Raw genomic sequence first — 19,225 nt, 5'->3', positions numbered from 1 at the left:
CAGAGAAATGTCAAAGGTACTCACAGTTGCACGAGGGTTTCGGACAGAGATATGTGATGGTTTGAAAGCTCGGCGTTGCTAATAAACATTTTAAATATTTTTTATAAACTGGTCAACACTGCTCAAAATGGCTTTATTTCCGTATTTGGCTGCCTGGTGTGCCTGCGCTGTGATCACAGCGCATGCGCATCATGCACCCAACACCGGAAATAATGCAGTGTTGACCAGTTTCTAAAAAAATATTTTATATGTTTATTAGCAACAGCGAGCTTTCAAACCATCACGTATTTTTGTCCGAAACCCTCGTGCAACTGTGAGTACCTTTGAAATTTCTCTGTGATACTTGTATAACGAACGGTTCTGGCAGAACCAGTCCTTCATGGTAAATCTAGGTTGGTTTGCTATGGACTAGGAAGTGACTGTGGATTCACTCTGTGCATCACAGTCACAAAATGGGCTACCCAGAAGCCTAAACCCAACAGAGGAAGGTAATCAGCTACAGTATAGGACACCATTTCTCATTGTACACTTCAAATAAATCCACAGCTAATGTGCCACTGGGCGCAGAATGTAAACACAAACAAACAAACAAACAAACAAACAGAACCGTCCTGAGAACAATCTGACAATAATAACTAAGTACATTACAGCCCTCATGTTGACTGACTGTACTATGTGTGTGTGTGAGTGTGTGTTTGTATATGTATGTATGTACTGTTTGTATGTATGTATGTATGTATGTATGTATGTATGTATGTATGTATGTATGTATGTATGTATGTATGTATGTATGTATGTATGTATGTATGTATGTATGTATGTATGTATGTACGTACGTACGTATGTATGTATGTATATACTCTATATGCATGTATATATGTGTGTATGTATGTAGTACTGTATATTTGCATATCGTATATGTCACAAATGTAACAGTACTATATACCTGTATGTCATGTATGTCCCTATGTCATAAATGTCATGATGTCATCTGTATGTTGTGTATGTCATAAATGTCACTATGAATTGAAAATGGGGGACCCTGATGTAAACAAGACAAACGTCTTTCTCTGGTCTGCATCCCCTTAATAATTGTGTGTATTGAGCCGTACTGTATTGTACCCATTCTGCAATCTGTTAAATAAAGTTTTCATTAATTCATGTATGTATGTATGTATGTATGTATGTATGTATGTATGTATGTATGTATGTATGTATGTATGTATGTATGTATGTATGTATGTATGTATGTATGTATGTATGTATGTATGTATGTATGTATGTGCGTGCGTGCGTGCGTGCGTGCGTGCGTGCGTGCGTGCGTGCGTGCGTGCGTGCGTGCGTGCGTGCGTGCGTGCGTGCGTGCGTGCGTGCGTGCGTGCGTGCGTGCGTGCGTGCGTGCGTGCGTGCGTGCGTGCGTGCGTGTGTGTGTGTGTATGTATGTATGTAGGTAAATATCTATGTATGTATGTATATGTATTGAACAACATGTTATAATTTTAATTTCAAAAATTAAAAGTATGTACTGTATGTGTGTATGTATGTATATGTGTGTATATGTATATGTATGTATTAGGGATGCTCGATATTGGCTTTTTACTGATACCGATATACCGATATTGTCCAACTCTTAATTTCCGATACCGATATCAACCGATATCAACCGGTACCATTATATGCAGGGTTTCCCCCCCCCCCCAAAAACGTAATAATTTCAGGTAATTAACATTACATATGTCTTGTTGTGGAATTAACATAACATTATGGATACTTTTGACAATAAATAAAATCAGATTTTTTTTTTTTTATTCTTTTTGAAAACCGATACCGATATTTTCCGATATCACATTTTAATGCCGATATCGGCCGATAATATCGGACATCCCTAGTATGTATGTATGTATGTATATGTATGTATATATAGCATGCATGAGATAATTGAGTCCAGACTCCAGACTGTTTGATGGCACGTGAGTAGTGTCTCTGTAGTCCATATCTTACTGTGACACTCGGAGGCAGTACAGATGGACAACAGACTAATTGGCTTCAGCTATAGGGATGAGACTTTGCAGAATTGGATACAATTCGAATAATCATGAAGAAAACCCTGGGCTAATTTTTTTTTGAACAAAAGAGCAATGGAAAAAAGACCCCACCTTTACTGATTTTGCCTACTCGTTAATTTCTATACCCAGATTATATTTGAACACAAAAAGCTTGAGGCTATATACTCCTTGTATGGAGTTCTTGTCTGTGACTGTGTGGTGCTGCTGAGAGGCGGGCCCTGCGCTGGAGACAGACACGGCCCACATGAGAGCACTGATCATCAGGAGGACCGGCTCCGTTCAGCACCGGGATGAAGCCAGATGTTTTAGACAGTTGGGAGAGTTGGCAGTCTTTTAAACTGAGTCAGATCAATAGTACTGTCCTCTGTTCACCCCCCCTCCCTCTCTCTCTCTCTCTCTCTCTCTCTCTCTCTCTCTCTCTCTCTCTCTCTCTCTCTCTCTCTCTCTCTCTCTCTGTCTTTCTCTGTCTCTCTCTCTGTCTCTCTCTCCCTCCCTGTCTCTCACTCTCTGTCTCTCTCTCTCTCCCTCTCTCTTGTGCATCCCCCCCACACGCACACACGAACGCATGCACGCACACACACACACACACACACACACACACACACACACACACACACACACACACACACACACACACACACACACACACACACACACACACACACACACACACACACACACACACACACACAATTACATCTGAATGGGCTACTTCTACAACACTACTATCACCGACATCTAAGAAGGGAGATCCCCCCCTTGAACAGCCCTTCTTAGGTTTCTCTCCTCCACACTGCCTGTGCTGTATTTTTTCCTATTGCTAGGTTTTAGTGAGTTTTTCCTTACCTTCGCGTGGGGTATGTCTGGGAGTGTTGCATTTAATTTTGCATTTATTTAAAAAAATTTGGACTTTATGGTGTTCTTGACTTATTGTGATGTTTCTTCTTGACTTGTTTAAGGGAGACGTGTGGGGACATTAACGTGTGTTGTCGGGCCTTACAAATAAATTTGATTTGATTTGATTCTAGCTTCTCACCTGTTCGGGTCCCTGGAAGCAGATGCGACAGAGGGGGGTGCGGAGGCCACTGTCACTGCAGCTGCCGAGGGACCTTCTCTCGTCGAGCTTCTCCTTGGAGCAGTCCTCCGAGGAGCTGTAGTCCACCATGTCCTGTCCTCCTCCTCCTCCTGCACCCGGCCAATCCTCCACCGCCTTCGCCTGAAGAAGAGCTCCCTCTGGCCCCGGGGGTTGGGGCTGCCGGTGCAGGGTGTCTTGGGGTGGTGGTGGTGGTGGGTCGTGTTGTCCCCCAGCGGCCGCATGGCTGTCTGTGTGTAGTCCACTCATGCAGGGGCTGGCATGGGGCTGTGCCTGTGAGCTGCGGTGGTGGCCAGAGCGGTGATGATGATGAGAAAACCTTCAGGTCACTGCCGGCGGTCACGAAGCAGCAGGGCTTCCCCCACCAGCCGGCCGCCTACTACCAGCACCGGCGAGATGACCACCAACCATCCCATACGATACAGCGCCGTAGTAACGTTAGAGCCAGAGCCCGGCGACAACCAACAACAATGTGTCAGATGATGATGGCTCAGATATTATTATTATGTGTTCATAAAACAGGTCTAAAAAGATGTCAAAAGAGCTTACTGTTATTTGGATGCAGGAGGAGACGGCCGTGCAGGGAGAGAGTCACACACTATACCCGTCTTATTGTTTCTTTTAAAAAAAACACTTCAAAAAAACAACAACAACAACACACTCACCGCACATTCGGTTGAGGGAATTGAGCGAGAGGACTTGTCATCAAGCCGAGCTGTCCGTCATAGCGATAGATTGACAACACTTGCACCTCATTAATAAACAGGCTTGTCGTGTGAATGTCTCGCCACTTTTCTTTCTCTAGAGATCCCGTTCTGTTGCCTTGATATGATCCACGACGCCCCGGTGTTACCGGCTGCAGCCTCCTCCTCCACGCTGCCCTCCTCTCCGGTGTTGTTTACCGCGGGTCTCATTAGCACCGGCACATAATTCATATCCATGCAAGGACTCTAGGTGCTGTATTTTAATTTACTCTCTTTTTGGGCAGGGATTGCTGTTGTTGCCATGTATTCAATTATTTCCTCGCAGGCAAAAGCAATCGGCGCGGTAAAGATAAATAAATAAATAAATAAATAAATACAATTAAATAAAATAAAAAAGGTCTCCCCTTATTGCTCAAACCCTCTCGTTATATAACCCCCGGTGTGTGTCACTCCTCTTCTCCCCCAAACAAACGCCGAGCTCCCTTTCCCGCTGGCTTTTAATTAATAAACAATTATCCATATGGCTATAGTTTAATAACCATTTTGATTCCTCGAATGTTGGGCCATGAAATAAACGCCTAACCGAGCTGTGTCCACTGTAACCGTGCTGGTGGTGGGCTCTCCTCCTAAAGAGGTCCTGCATTATTATTATTATTATTATCCTCTCTCACACATCGACACACCGAGCCCTGCATTATTCTCTTTACCGAACAGTCTTCTTTCCGCGATGCTGAACAGCCGGATCCCCATCTTTTAGCGACAGAAGAACCGTTCACTCAAATTGAAATCCAAATAGTCGTTGTTGGCATTCCTTTAAATCGGCAACGTCGGCACAGTGGTTTTGTTTTGTCTGTCTGTCTCCCCTTCATGCGCCTGCTCCCCGCGGGTTCAGCACCATTATTCCCGGGACAGCTCCCTCCCAGGCGCGCAGAGCCCGGGGGCGCGCATAGCTGCTGGACACAACCAACCAGCATAGAGAGGGAATCTATCACTGTAAAAAAAAAAAAAAAAAAAAAAATCACAGGAAATTCACTGTATTATTTTACAGATTACTTTTGTTTTTCTACTTTAACCCTTTCACTGCCACACTACAGAAGGTTAACCCTTTACTAACCTTCTGTAGTGTGGCAGTGAAAGGGTTAACCTGCTGTTGTGTGGCAGTGAAAGGGTTAACCTTCTGTGTATTGTCGCGGTGAAAGGGTTAACCTGCTGTTGTGTGGCAGTGAAAGGGTTAAGTGTAAATGCCATACAAATACAGTAAATTACCCTTTATCATTCAAAATATTAACCATTAAATGAAGGTTGTGTAATCTGTAAATGGCTTTGATTTGACTGTCATTTGACAGTAAGTATTTGGCAACCATTGATGCCAGACATTTACCGTTTTCTTGCAGCGTTTCTTCTTTTCTTACAGTGCACGCCTGGAAACAACCAACCAGCATTCAGGAGAGGGAATCTACCACCAACCAACCACCAACACCCAGTTATTATAAATGTCTGACAACAGCATTCGGATGTGAAATAGAGGTTTTGAATATTTTGTCTATGACATTTCAGTGCTTTCTTCCAGTCCTGTATATTATGCTACCCTGTGCTGTGCATAGTAACACTCAGCCAAGAGAAAGATATCAAGACATTTTACAAACAAGTAATGGACATATAGAATATTCAAACACTCTCTCTCTCTCTCTCTCTCTCTCTCTCTCTCTCTCTCTCTCTCTCTCTCTCTCTCTCTCTCTCTCTCTCTCTCTCTCTCTCTCTCTCTCTCTCTGTCTCCCCCTTTCTCTCCCTCCCCCTCTCTATCTCTCTCTGTCTCTCTCTGCCTCCATGTCTCTCACTCTCTCTGTCTCTCCCTGTATCTCACTCTCTGCTTCTCTCTCTGTCTCCCCCCTTTCTCTCTTCCCCCCTCTCTCCATCTGTCTCCCTGTCTCTCACTCTCTCTGTCTCTCTCTCTCTCTATCTCTCTCTGTCCCCCCTCTCTCTCATAAGTTCGACTGTTAGAGATACACCACCATATATAGGGACACTGGCTGCAGTTTTTGAATCTGATAAAGAATTAATGTGAGCGGCCAGTCCTCTTATATTTATATTATATTTATATGTTATATTTATGTATTCAGTGAGACTGCTGGTGTAAAGCCTTGGACTCACTGAACTCTGCTTGCTTACTCAGTCAGTCAGTCAGTCAGTCAGTCAGTCAGTCAGTCAGTCAGTCAGTCAGTCAGTCAGTCAGTCAGTCAGTCAGTCAGTCAGTCAGTCAGTCAGTCAGTCAGTCAGTCAGTCAGTCAGTATACTGTGGGACATGGCGCTTGATATAAATAGAATGAGAGGAATTCTCCCCTGGAAGTGGAATCTGTTTGGGCTCAAATATGATATAATCCCTCAGGTGTAGACGCTCCTCAGGGTGCGTTGGGTTGAGTGGTGTAGTAGTCAGTAACAGCCTGGTCCAGACCCAGGTCAGACCAGGGGAAGACCACCCTGCTAGGAAAAGCCTATAGCTGATCACTGGCATGACCAGCATAATGCATGATGGTTATACCAGCAAAGACCAGCATAATGCAGGATGGTTATACCAGCAGAGACCAGCATAATGCATGATGGTTATACCAGCAGAGACCAGCATAATGCATGGTGGTTATACCAGCAAAGACCAGCATAATGCATGATGGTTATACCAGCAAAGACCAGCATAATGCATGATGGTTATACCAGCAGAGACCAGCATAATGCATGATGGTTATACCAGCAGAGACCAGCATAATGCAGGCTGGTTATACCAGCAAAGACCAGCATAATGCAGGCTGGTTATACCAGCAAAGACCAGCATAATGCAGGCTGGTTATACCAGCAAAGACCAGTATAATGCATGATGGTTATACCAGCAAAGACCAGCATAATGCATGATGGTTATACCAGCAGAGACCAGCATAATGCAGGCTGGTTATACCAGCAGATACCAGTATAATGCAGGCTGGTTATACCAGCAAAGACCAGCATAATGCATGATGGTTATACCAGCAAAGACCAGTATAATGCAGGCTGGTTATACCAGCAGAGACCAGTATAATGCAGGCTGGTTATACCAGCAGAGACCAGCTTAATGCATGATGGTTATACCAGCAAAGACCAGCATAATGCAGGCTGGTTATACCAGCAAAGACCAGCATAATGCATGATGGTTATACCAGCAAAGACCAGCATAATGCATGATGGTTATACCAGCAGAGACCAGCATAATGCATGATGGTTATACCAGCAAAGACCAGCATAATGCATGATGGTTATACCAGCAAAGACCAGCATAATGCATGATGGTTATACCAGCAGAGACCAGCATAATGCATGATGGTTATACCAGCAAAGACCAGCATAATGCATGATGGTTATACCAGCAAAGACCAGCATAATGCATGATGGTTATACCAGCAGAGACCAGCATAATGCAGGCTGGTTATACCAGCAAAGACCAGCATAATGCATGATGGTTATACCAGCAGAGACCAGCATAATGCAGGCTGGTTATACCAGCAAAGACCAGCATAATGCATGATGGTTATACCAGCAAAGACCAGCATAATGCAGGCTGGTTATACCAGCAGAGACCAGCATAATGCATGATGGTTATATCAGCAAAGACCAGCATAATGCATGATGGTTATACCAGCAAAGACCAGCATAATGCATGATGGTTATACCAGCAAAGGCCAGCATAATGCATGATGGTTATACCAGCAAAGACCAGCATAATGCATGATGGTTATACCAGCAAAGACCAGCATAATGCAGGCTGGTTATACCAGCAGAGACCAGCATAATGCATGATGGTTATACCAGCAAAGACCAGCATAATGCAGGCTGGTTATACCAGCAAAGACCAGCATAATGCAGGCTGGTTATACCAGCAGAGACCAGTGTAATGCATGTTTTGGTGCTGGTATGTTCACCACCAGCTAAACCAGCATCATATCAGCACTAACCAGAACAGACCAGCATAGACCAGCAATGAAATGATGCTGGTCTATCCAGTTATTTCTAGCAGGGCAGGGTGAGACCAGGGTGAGACCAGACCAGGGTGAGACCAGACCAGGGTGAGACCAGACCAGGGTGAGACCAGGGTGAGACCAGACCAGGGTGAGACCAGACCAGGGTGAGACCAGACCAGGGTGAGACCAGGGTGAGACCAGACCAGGGTGAGACCAGACCAGGGTGAGACCAGGGTGAGACCAGACCAGGGTGAGACCAGACCAGGGTGAGACCAGACCAGGGTGAGACCAGACCAGGGTAATACCAGGGTGAGACCAGGGTGAGACCAGGGTGAGACCAGGGTGAGACCAGGGTGAAACCAGACCAGGGTGAGACCAGGGTGAGACCAGGGTGAGACCAGGGTGAGACCAGACCAGGGTGAGACCAGGGTGAGACCAGGGTGAGACCAGACCAGGGTGAGACCAGACCAGGGTGAGACCAGACCAGGGTGAGACCAGACCAGGGTGAGACCAGACCAGGGTGAGACCAGGGTGAGACCAGACCAGGGTGAGACCAGACCAGGGTGAGACCAGGGTGAGACCAGACCAGGGTGAGACCAGACCAGGGTGAGACCAGGGTGAGACCAGGGTGAGACCAGGGTGAGGCCAGGGTGAGACCAGGGTGAGACCAGGGTGAGACCAGACCAGGGTGAGACCAGGGTGAGACCAGGGTGAGGCCAGGGTGAGGCCAGGGTGAGGCCAGGGTGAGGCCAGGGCTTGGTCATGTTGAAATTGAGCCAAGACCAAGAGGCAAGACCAGACAAAGTTGAGACAAAGTCAACAAAGACAAAGACGTTTGTATGTAGTTCAGAAAGTGGGGATATCAGGAGGAAATTAGATTTTAAACATCAGTTTGCACGGACCACTCAGAAGCAGATGTGTCCTTCAGTGATAGGAATAAAAATGTGGAATTCTCTCCACAATGACCTAAAGGGATGTAAAAATATTTATCAATTTAAAAAATTTTATCAGATGAAAATAATTAGACAATATGAAGACTACGAAAAGGATTAGACTCTGGAGTTATCTTTTGCTTATCTTTTGCTTTTCTACATGTTTGACTGTTCATGTGTTGCTCGTTTTTGTTTCTAGTTGTTTTGTTTTGAATTTGTTTAAATTTGCACTTTAGTGCAAGTTATGGTTGTATGCGCCGACCATCAAATTTACTTTATTTAATTGGATAGGGGGCAGGTATTAATACGAATTTATTCTTCTTCCTGCTCCTTTTCGCTTATGGGTGTATTTGATTATAATAACTAAATGAATTATAGGAATTTGTAATGTACTGTAATACACTACCATGTGCGAAACAAAATAAAATGAAATGAAAGTGTGAGGGCGGGGGGACAGGTTCATGCCAACAGACCCTGTTCTAGTCTCTCAGGGGGGGGGCTGGTTCATGCCAACAGACCCTGTTCTAGTCTCTCAGGGGGGGGGCTGGTTCATGCCAACAGACCCTGTTCTAGTCTCTCAGGGGGGGGGCTGGTTCATGCCAACAGACCCTGTTCTAGTCTCTCAGGGGGGGGGCTGGTTCATGCCAACAGACCCTGTTCTTGTCTCTCAGGGGGGGGGCTGGTTCATGCCAACAGACCCTGTTCTAGTCTCTCAGGGGGGGGGCTGGTTCATGCCAACAGACCCTGTTCTAGTCTCTCAGGGGGGGGGGCTGGTTCATGCCAACAGACCCTGTTCTAGTCTCTCAGGGGGGGGGGGGGCTGGTTCATGCCAACAGACCCTGTTCTAGTCTCTCAGGGGGGGGGGGCTGGTTCATGCCAACAGACCCTGTTCTTGTCTCTCAGGGTGGGGGGGGGCTGGTTCATGCCAACAGACCCTGTTCTAGTCTCTCAGGGGGGGGGGGGGCTGGTTCATGCCAACAGACCCTGTTCTTGTCTCTCAGGGGGGGGGGGGGGGGCTGGTTCATGCCAACAGACCCTGTTCTTGTCTCTCAGGGGGGGGGGGGGCTGGTTCATGCCAACAGACCCTGTTCTTGTCTCTCGGGGGGGGGGGGGGGCTGGTTCATGCCAACAGACCCTGTTCTTGTCTCTCAGGGGGGGGGGGGGCTGGTTCATGCCAACAGACCCTGTTCTTGTCTCTCGGGGGGGGGGGGGGGGGGGGCTCGTTCATGCCAACAGACTTGAAAGACACCTCACGCCCCATTTCTCCACTTAACCCTTTCACTGCCACACGGCAGAAGGTTAACCCTTTACTATCACACAACCGACGGTCGCTTCTATGTATTGTATTAACACAGTGGTGGAAAGTAACTTCCGTTTTTGTTACTTGTGTAATGTACTTAAGTACAATTTTAGAGGTAGGCAAAATTTTAAGTATTTTTCATTTTCGGGAACTTTGTAATTTCAACTACGTCTACACTACTACATGTCAGGCCCCGTTTAGACGGAAACGCTAGCAGGTGAATCCGCAAAAATATTTTTTCGGATGTGCCTTTCGTTTATACGGAAACGGCGTTTTTACGGGGTGAAACCGCAAAAAAGTTAGACTACCTTCCAGGGTGGAATTCCTAGAAACGCAAAACCTTTGCGCTCTCGTCTAAACTGTCAAACCGTATAAATCTGTTAAAACGATGACGAAAGGGTTGTCACGGCTCTGGTCGCGCGTACTGCTTACGTCACAGGTAGCAGGTATGCGCCAGTAGCCGAAACGTAAACAAAGCAAGTATGTCTGACTATATCAACGGAGATCACCTGAAGGCTACATTGGCAGTACTTTTAACCCCTTCACTGCCACACGACAGAAGGTTAACCCTTTACTATCACACAATCGGCTGTCGTGTGGCAGTGAAAGGGTTAAATACACAAGAATCTGTCCCGCGGCGTGAGTGGACCCACTGTCTGTGAGTGACTCTGCTTTGGTCCAATCACATTCCCCATCCACAGTCTGCGAATCAGAGGCAGAGTAGGGCGGGTCTTCACAGCACGTCATGTGACATATGCGCCAATCGTGTGACAGCGGGGCTCCGTCGTTACAGCCTCGTCTGCACGGAGAATTCCACCCCAAAACGCTCGTCTAAACGTAAAATTAAAAGTGAAACCGCAAGACGACTTTTGCGGTTTCTGTTCACAAAACGCTCATCTAAACGTAGCCTCAGTCACTAGTTACTTTGAAGAAAAGGATTTAAAATGTTACGCCTGACAACTTCAAGAGTACGCGGTCAGAACAGCACAACTGGACCTTTAACATAATGCTTAACCCTTTCACTGCCATACGACAGAAGGTTAACCCTTTACTATCACACAACCAATGGGTTAACCTTCTGTCATGTGGCAGTGAAAGGGTTAACCGGCTGTCGTGTGGCAGTGAAAGGGTTAACCTTCTGTGTATTGTCGCAGTGAAAGGGTTAACCGTTTTGGTAGTGCAGCGGTGAAAGGGTTAACAGACAATTCCACCACGCGTTGCCTCTCAAAGAACGCCGTCCCTGTGGGTCCTGGCTGGAGCCCTGCAGACCCTGGAGACATGGCGTCCATGTGTTACGTTGTGTTGCCGCCCATGCATCAGGTTTCAACTGAATAAATCATGGTGTGGATGGTTGTTTCAGACCCCCCCCCCCTCTCTCTGTCTCTGTCTCTCTCTGTCTGTCTGTCTGTCTGTCTGTCTGTCTGTCTGTCTGTCTGTCTGTCTGTCTGTCTGTCTGTCTGTCTGTCTGTCTGTCTGTCTGTCTGTCTGTCTGTCTGTCTGTCTGTCTGTCTGTCTGTCTGTCTGTCTGTCTGTCTGTCTGTCTGTCTGTCTGTCTGTCTGTCTGTCTGTCTGTCTGTCTGTCTGTCTGTCTGTCTGTCTGTCTGTCTGTCTGTCTGTCTGTCTGTCTCTCTGTCTCTGTCTGTCTGTCTGTCTGTCTGTCTGTCTGTCTGTCTGTCTGTCTGTCTGTCTGTCTGTCTGTCTGTCTGTCTGTCTGTCTGTCTGTCTGTCTGTCTGTCTGTCTGTTTGTCTGTCTGTCTGTCTGTCTGTCTGCCTGTCTCTCTCTCTCTCTCTCTCTCTCTCTCTCTCTCTCTCTCTCTCTCTCTCTCTCTCTCTCTCTCTCTCTCTCTCTCTCTCTCTCTCTCTCTCTCTGTGTGTGTGTGTCTCTCTCTCTCTGTGTGTGTGTGTGTGTGTGTGTGTGTGTGTGTGTGTGTGTGTGTGTGTGTGTGTGTGTGTGTGTGTGTGTGTGTGTGTGTGTGTGTGTGTGTGTGTGTGTGTGTGTGTGTGTGTCTCTCTCTCTCTCTCTCTGGCATCTCAGTCTCTCAAACCAAGAAAGACCAAGAAAGAGGCAAAACGAATCTTGAAGACAAAGTGTCAGATGCTGAGTGAAGTATGGAGGAAGAGGAGGAGGGGAGGAGGAAGAGGGGGAGGAGGAGCAGGAAGAAGGGGAGGAGGAGGAGGAGGAGGAGGAGGAGGAAGAAGAAGAAGAGGAGGAGGTGGGAGACTATGGTGTCAGTAGCCAGACTCACTAATGGGATTGATAATCGGCAGGAACAGTATTATAATGTAAGACAGGTCAATACCAATTGACATACCAATTATTCGCCGGTTCTATTCTCCATCATCCATAGCAACACTATATTATCATCGATTATCTTACTTCAGTGAAATATTTGTGATAAATTGACCAGCACATGTAAAGGGGTTCTGCATTAATGCGATTTCTCAACAGCGGAGCAACAAGGTAATATTTTGGGGAAGACTGTATTGATCCCTACTTTCACCGGGTGTGACGGGGTACGCTGCTTATTAGACAGGACGCAGTTGTTAAGGGGGGTACTGCTCAGTATTTGTCATTATAATATCCCTCCTTTTTTTTGCACTTACAAACATACATTCTGGAATAAAATAAGTAAAAAGAAGAACAGTTAAAATGTGCAGGAAAGGTAAAAAAACCCAAGGGCTTATAAGCGACCTCCCCTCCTATATAGGATAACTACACAACCCCCCCCCCCAACATTATGCACAAACACATGCGCATATCCCTCTCTCATACACACAGATACATACAATACAGCATTATACAACTATTATAATGTTGGGGGGAAAAATTTAAAAGACTTTACACAAATACACATGGATACTATAGACTACAGGATCTGTAGTTCTTTTTTAAGCTTACTTTTAAATATATTTAAAGTGGAACATGTTTCTATTAGATTTTGTATATCATTCCACATCACTGCACCTTGATAAACAAATGAGAATTTGGCAACAGAGGTCCTACAAAAAGGAATGCGTAAGTCTTTATTTCTTCTTGTGAGATGTGCATGATAATGAGAATTAAACTCAAAATAAGTTTGAAAAAAATTAGGCAAAGATAAAGGAAGACCAATTACTTTGTACATAAGAACCCCTGTTTGATACTTGTTGACCTCATAAATTGTGAGTAGTTGCAGACTACTGTACCTGTTCCTAGGTTAGTAAATCCTAAGGCCCTGCCTACTGCATTCCTACCCCTTACGTCTAGCAACGCGGCCGCTACAGTTGGGGGCTCGGTGGGACTTAGCTCCTCCGTGTCCCTGCTATCCGGTGTTCGTATAATCTCACCCTCACTACGCGGAGGTAATCCACCCTGCTACATATATATACAGTATTGAATATTCCTCTTTACTTTACTTTTTACTTACTTACTTTTTTTACTGTATGAAGCACACTCTCACACTGAAAAAACGGGAAAGAGCAGGTCTTTGAATTTACATGAATACAGTTAGTGCATGCAACTAATTCATTTATAATCCTTTTGTGATCATGTTTTAATCAAGTAAACTTCCGTTGTTTATGGAGAATGTTGAATTTACTGGTTTCTCTCGCGTTGATTGAAAACTGACAACTCAGTTAAATTGAGTTGAGTCACCAACCGGAAATAGTACCGGAAATAGTATTCGACCGCAAGAAAGTGTGATGGACTCGTTGAGAGAAGAACTGAAAATTCTTCTTTTGAGAAAGAACTCCCGAATTGAAAGTAAGTTCATCAAATTGATTTATGTTGGTGTTCAAGTGGGCACTGGGCGACATTTCCTCTAACGTTATATTGCTGTTTTCGTACAGTATGTAACTTAACCATTTCAAAAGTCTTGGTGTTTCTTGTCAATGCTAACTTGGCTAACGTTGTTTCATTACGAAAGGGGCTACTAATGTTAGCTAGTTTGAGGTTCATTATGCCTGGGTCCAGTTACTTGTGGAAATTATATATGATTTTACAATTCTGTCTATCAGACAAGCGTTGGGTTAGCCACTGGCTAGCTACATAGCATAACATTTTTGGACAGCTCGCGTTAGCTACAATAGACAAGCTAGCTAACGTTAGCTACAATAGATGAGCTAGCTAACGTTAGCTTTAGACAAGCTAGCTAACGTTAGTTAGTGCCTCTAAGGTATGCTTATAGCTGGGTAGCTAGCTAACGTTAGCTATAGACAAGCTAGCTAACGTTAGTTAGTGCCTCTAAGGTATGCTTATAGCTGGGTAGCTAGCTAACGTTAGCTATGGTTAATTAGGGGCCCGGTCACACATGCACAAAAAATAGAATGGGAGGCGCATTTTCTCCTGCAATAATTTTGTGAATGTGTGACTGGGCCCTAACGTTACTTAGCTAGCTAGCTAGCTCACTGTGTTATATTGTCTAACTACTAGCTATAGCTAAATGAAGTCCCATTGATGAACAGAAATAAGCTCAACACTGCAGTGATCAGTGAAATTATTGTTTGTTTCAGGTTCATGGTGTCTACGGTCAAATTGTCTCCTTGTATTTAAAGTTATATCCATTAATTATGAATTGATAGCACTAGTACATTTCCATAATGTTTTGAATTGTTAGTGCAGTAGACCTTTTTATTATAATTAGGCCTAGAGATCAGAGCTTTAATAATGTAACTAATGATGGTCTTGATTTATGTTACAGGGTTAGATGCTGGGAATGTAACAGAATTATCAAGTAGGTCCCAAGCTTTTGCATCACTACAGATTAAGGCATTCTTTAACAGCATCATAACACATTAAAACACATTTAGCTGGTTAGTGTTTGTCCTTGTATTTAAAGATATATCCATTATTTATGAATTGATAGCACTAATACATTTCCATAATGTTTTGAATTGTTACTGCAGTTGACCTTTTTATTATAATTAGGCCTAGAGATCAGAGCTTTAATAATGTAACTAATGATGGTCTTGATTTATGTTACAGGGTTAGGTCCTGGGAATGTAACAGAAATGATCAAGTAGGTCCCAAACTTTTGCATCACTACAGATTAAGGCATTCTTTAACAGCATCATAACACATTAAAACACATTTAGCTGGTTAGTGTTTGTCCTTGTATTTAAAGATATATCCATTATTTATGAATTGATAGCACTAGTACATTTCCATAATGTTTTGAATTGTTAGTGCAGTAGACCTTTTTATTATAATTATAGATCAGAGCTTTAACCCACAATTATTTTAACGCCGCTATTTTTTAACCCAAGATTAAAACACTTTCTTCGCCAGGCTTATGTACATCATTATACCCCTCTCTGCCAGCTCTATTTGTCTATGGAGAAGTTCCCCTTCTTTGCAGGGCTATAACTTTTTAAATTGTATTGCTAAATTGACATTACTATGGCCCATTCAACGTCAATTATCTATCGTTCAGGACGTAGGAACGTTATACTTTTTCATTCACATATTCATACTAAAATACGGTCTAAAGTATAAATATGTTTTTATTGTTTTCTGCAGCTTTCTCCAGAACGTGATTTATAGCCCTAAATGCATTATATTGATGATCAAATACAGTTTGATAGCGATCTGCGCGAGATAAAAAAATTCAAATGGACGTGCTTCTAGAAGTTACTACTTATCATCTGATGTTGACCGGATGGGGGGGGGGTCGTTTATAATTCCGTGGCCAACGTTATATGATTCATCTAGTGTGGGTGATATGATCATTAGAGCAGTTTATATCGAACACGGTAAAAGAAAACACTGAATCTTACCCCAGTCTCCTCGGGCCGTTGGGCGATGAGCATGGAGCAAAAATATTCCTATTATGGGATGTAGAAATATGCGATCCATCTCCAGGTTGTATAATAGTATATACGTCCAAATCATGTTGTTTATCGAGTTATTGGTAACGGATTGCTATCCATTGTGTCTAGCTCGAGTCCCGGGACTATTAGCGAGTGATCGGACCGAATTGGAATGAGCACCAGCTTCCGTTTCCTGTTTCCGGTTTGGGTGATCTGCCGATCGGCCACCAGATGGCGCTCTTGAACCGTTGGAGAGTTGAGAGGGGATCAACAGTAGATCTCAAGTCTCCGGGGGAGAAATATGATTGCGATCACAGATTTTTGAAATATTGATCTCAATGACGTGTTACGGCGTCATTGGCAGAATTAGCATGGCGGGGAATGACGAGTTTAGGCGTCTCTGGCAGAGAAAGTGTTAATGTAATACAAAAATTGACACCTATGATATAGACCCTACACCTATTGAAATCCCTCATTTTTGTTCATCCGGTTTATCCCTAAACAATCAATCCATGCCAAAGCTAGATATGTAAAAGATGAAGGACTCTCACAGCCATGCGGGTTTGGCAAAATGACATCCAGCCGTTTTCGTTTGAAACAACTTTTAGTCAGAAAGCGTCATGGTTTCTCCATAGAGCCCCATTATACTTTTAGTCAGGGGAGTGTCATGGTTTCTCCATAGAGCCCCATTATACGTTTAGTCAGGGGAGTATCATGGTTTTTCTGGTCTGCATCCTCTTAGCAGTTATTTTGTATTGTACCCATTCTGCAATCTGTTAATAAAGTTTTCAAACAATCAATCAATATATAGGCCTACTACTCTCAATCAGATTTCTACTAGAACGAGAGGTATTTAAACTATTTATTGTAGTCACTGTCCTCACAAGTGCCTCTCTCTTCTAGTGTATTGTGCTCATAGATGATGATTTCCATGATGTTTTCACGATGCTGATCCATGCATGGATTCAATAACCACAAGTGTAAAAGTGAAATAGCTTGTTGTGATTATACGATTAAAAGGCTGCATTCAGTTGAAGGATTTACTTTAATGTTTAATCCAGTAAGAATAGTACTAGGCTATATAACATACATATGTGCAAGTAGATTACATTAACAAAATGTATTGCCCTTTTGACATGTAGCCTACATATTCATAATCATGAAAGTTTATTTGGAAGTATTTTTTATTCTGTACTTAGTTTGAAAGTGGTCAGACAGTTCCCTCTGTGTGTAATACAGACAGTCTTCACACATTCACAAATAACACTTACAGAAAAGCTGTTCCCTTCGAACCACCATGTTACCTTGTGCCCAAACAGCCAGCGCATGCCTTGCACTTCACTAAAATAGAGCCCTATGTGTTTGGACACAGTGAATGGTTGCTGGCAGCTATACTGTATTTATCATTTGTTTTTCTTTGTTCACAGTTATGGCCAGTTCCAGTCTCAGTTCCAGTCTGTCAGAGGACCAGTTCCAGTGTTCCATCTGTCTAGAAGTGTTCACTGACCCGGTCACCACCCCCTGTGGACACAACTTCTGTAAGACCTGTATCACGCGCTACTGGGATAGCAGTGACCGCTGCCTGTGTCCCATGTGTAAGAATGTCTTCGAGAGGTGACCGGATCTCAAAGTCAACACTTTAATCTGTGAAATGGCCGCTCAGGTTAATAAACTGGCTTCAGTTGAAGATGAAACCAAGCCTCCGGAGCGAAGTCATCTTGTTGAGTCTGGAGATGTTCCTTGTGATGTTTGTACTGAGAAAGGGGTCAAGGCTCTGAAGTCCTGCCTGGTGTGTCTGGCCTCTTTCTGTGAGAGCCACCTGCAGCCTCACCAGATCCTGGCTTCCTTCAAGAGACACAACCTGATTGATCCTGTGGAGAACCTGGAGGACAGGGTCTGTAAGAAGCACAAAAGGCCTCTGGAACTGTTCTGTAAGAATGACAAGATGTGCGTGTGTTTTCTGTGCATTTTCTCTGACCACAAAACCCACACGACTGTACCCATTGAGGACGAGTGTGAAGAGAGGAAGGTAGAACTGGGAAACACAGAGTCACAAGTACAACACATGATCCGGGAGCGACAGCAGAGGGTTCAGAAGATCAGGAACTCTGTCGACCTTGGTGACAGAAACACATCTGAAATCATTAAGGCAGCTGAAAAGACCCAGAAGGCTTTAGAGAAACAGGCTGAAGAAATCATCAAAGAGCTTGAGGAGGAGATCAACATGTTACTGAGCAGGAGCTCAGAGCTGAAGATACTCTCACACACCGAGGACCAACTCCACCTCCTCGAGAGCTCTGCAGCCCTCTGCACCCTCCCCACAACCCAGACCTTGCCTGGAGTGAAGGTCCAGTTTGACCGAGGCCCCATGGAGGCCGTGAGGAGAGCTGTGGAAAATATGCAGAAGACGCTCTCTGAGACACTAGAGGCGATGGGAGTGAACACAGTGAGACAGTATGCTGTGGACGTGTCTCTGGACCCGGACACTGCTCATCCTAGACTCCTTCTCTCTGAGGACCGCAGACAAGTGAGATGGGTAGACGCCAGACAGGCTCTCTCCTGTAATCCCAAAAGATTTGAGAACTACCTGTGTGTCCTGGGGAAGGAAGGGTTCGTCTCTGGGAGATTTTACTATGAGGTCGAGGTGACGGGAAGCCTCGACTGGTGGATAGGCGTCGCCACAGAGTCCATTGAGAGGAAGAGCAGCATCCAGTTGAGTCCTGACAGCGCGTTCTGGGTTGTGGGATTGCACAGTGGTGTGTATAAAGCTCATGCTGACCCTCCTGTCACCCTCTCCCTGACAGAGACGCTTCAGACACTAGGGGTGTTTGTGGATTATGAGGCCAGAGATGTCTCCTTTTACAACGCAGACACTGGAGCCAACATCTACAGCTTCAGTCGCTGCCCATTCTATGAGAAACTGTATCCGTTCTTCAGTACGGGAGACAGGAAGCCGCTGACCCTCCGCAGAGTCAGTCAGACCGGCTGAAGCAGTGATTTGACAACAAGGCAGATGATTGGCGGCGGAGTGAGGGGAGTATGGTGTATGTTGGACTGTATGACCTGGACAATGAAAGACAGGGGAGGAAGCAGTAGGAGAGAAAGAGGAAGTGAAGATAGGGGGTGGTAACATAATAATAATTATTATGATTATTAATAATAATGTATCAATATGTGTATTATTATTAATTATCGTATCTATATTACTAATAATAATAACATCAACAATAGCATTAATAATAATAATATTGATATGATTATTAATAATACATTTGATTTGTGCTTTTCACAGTGCTCAAAGACTCTTTACAGAATGGGATACAACTGGGTCAAAAGCAACATTTGTGAAAATGTCGATTT

At 44.5% G+C, this 19,225-nt stretch overlaps 1 pseudogene across 1 annotated transcript; it reads left to right on the top strand.

Moving 5' to 3' along the window:
- The first annotated feature begins 17,294 nt into the window (after positions 1-17,294).
- On the top strand, positions 17,295-18,854 carry LOC311234570 (E3 ubiquitin-protein ligase TRIM39-like; annotated as a pseudogene). The gene has a single exon. The product of its transcript is annotated as an E3 ubiquitin-protein ligase TRIM39-like (transcript).
- The last annotated feature ends 371 nt before the right edge of the window (positions 18,855-19,225 follow it).

Source organism: Notolepis coatsorum, assembly GCF_963971535.1.
Source record: "Notolepis coatsorum genome assembly, chromosome: 9".
Lineage (NCBI taxonomy): Eukaryota > Metazoa > Chordata > Actinopteri > Aulopiformes > Paralepididae > Notolepis > Notolepis coatsorum.
This window is presented reverse-complemented; position numbering and strand designations above follow the sequence as displayed.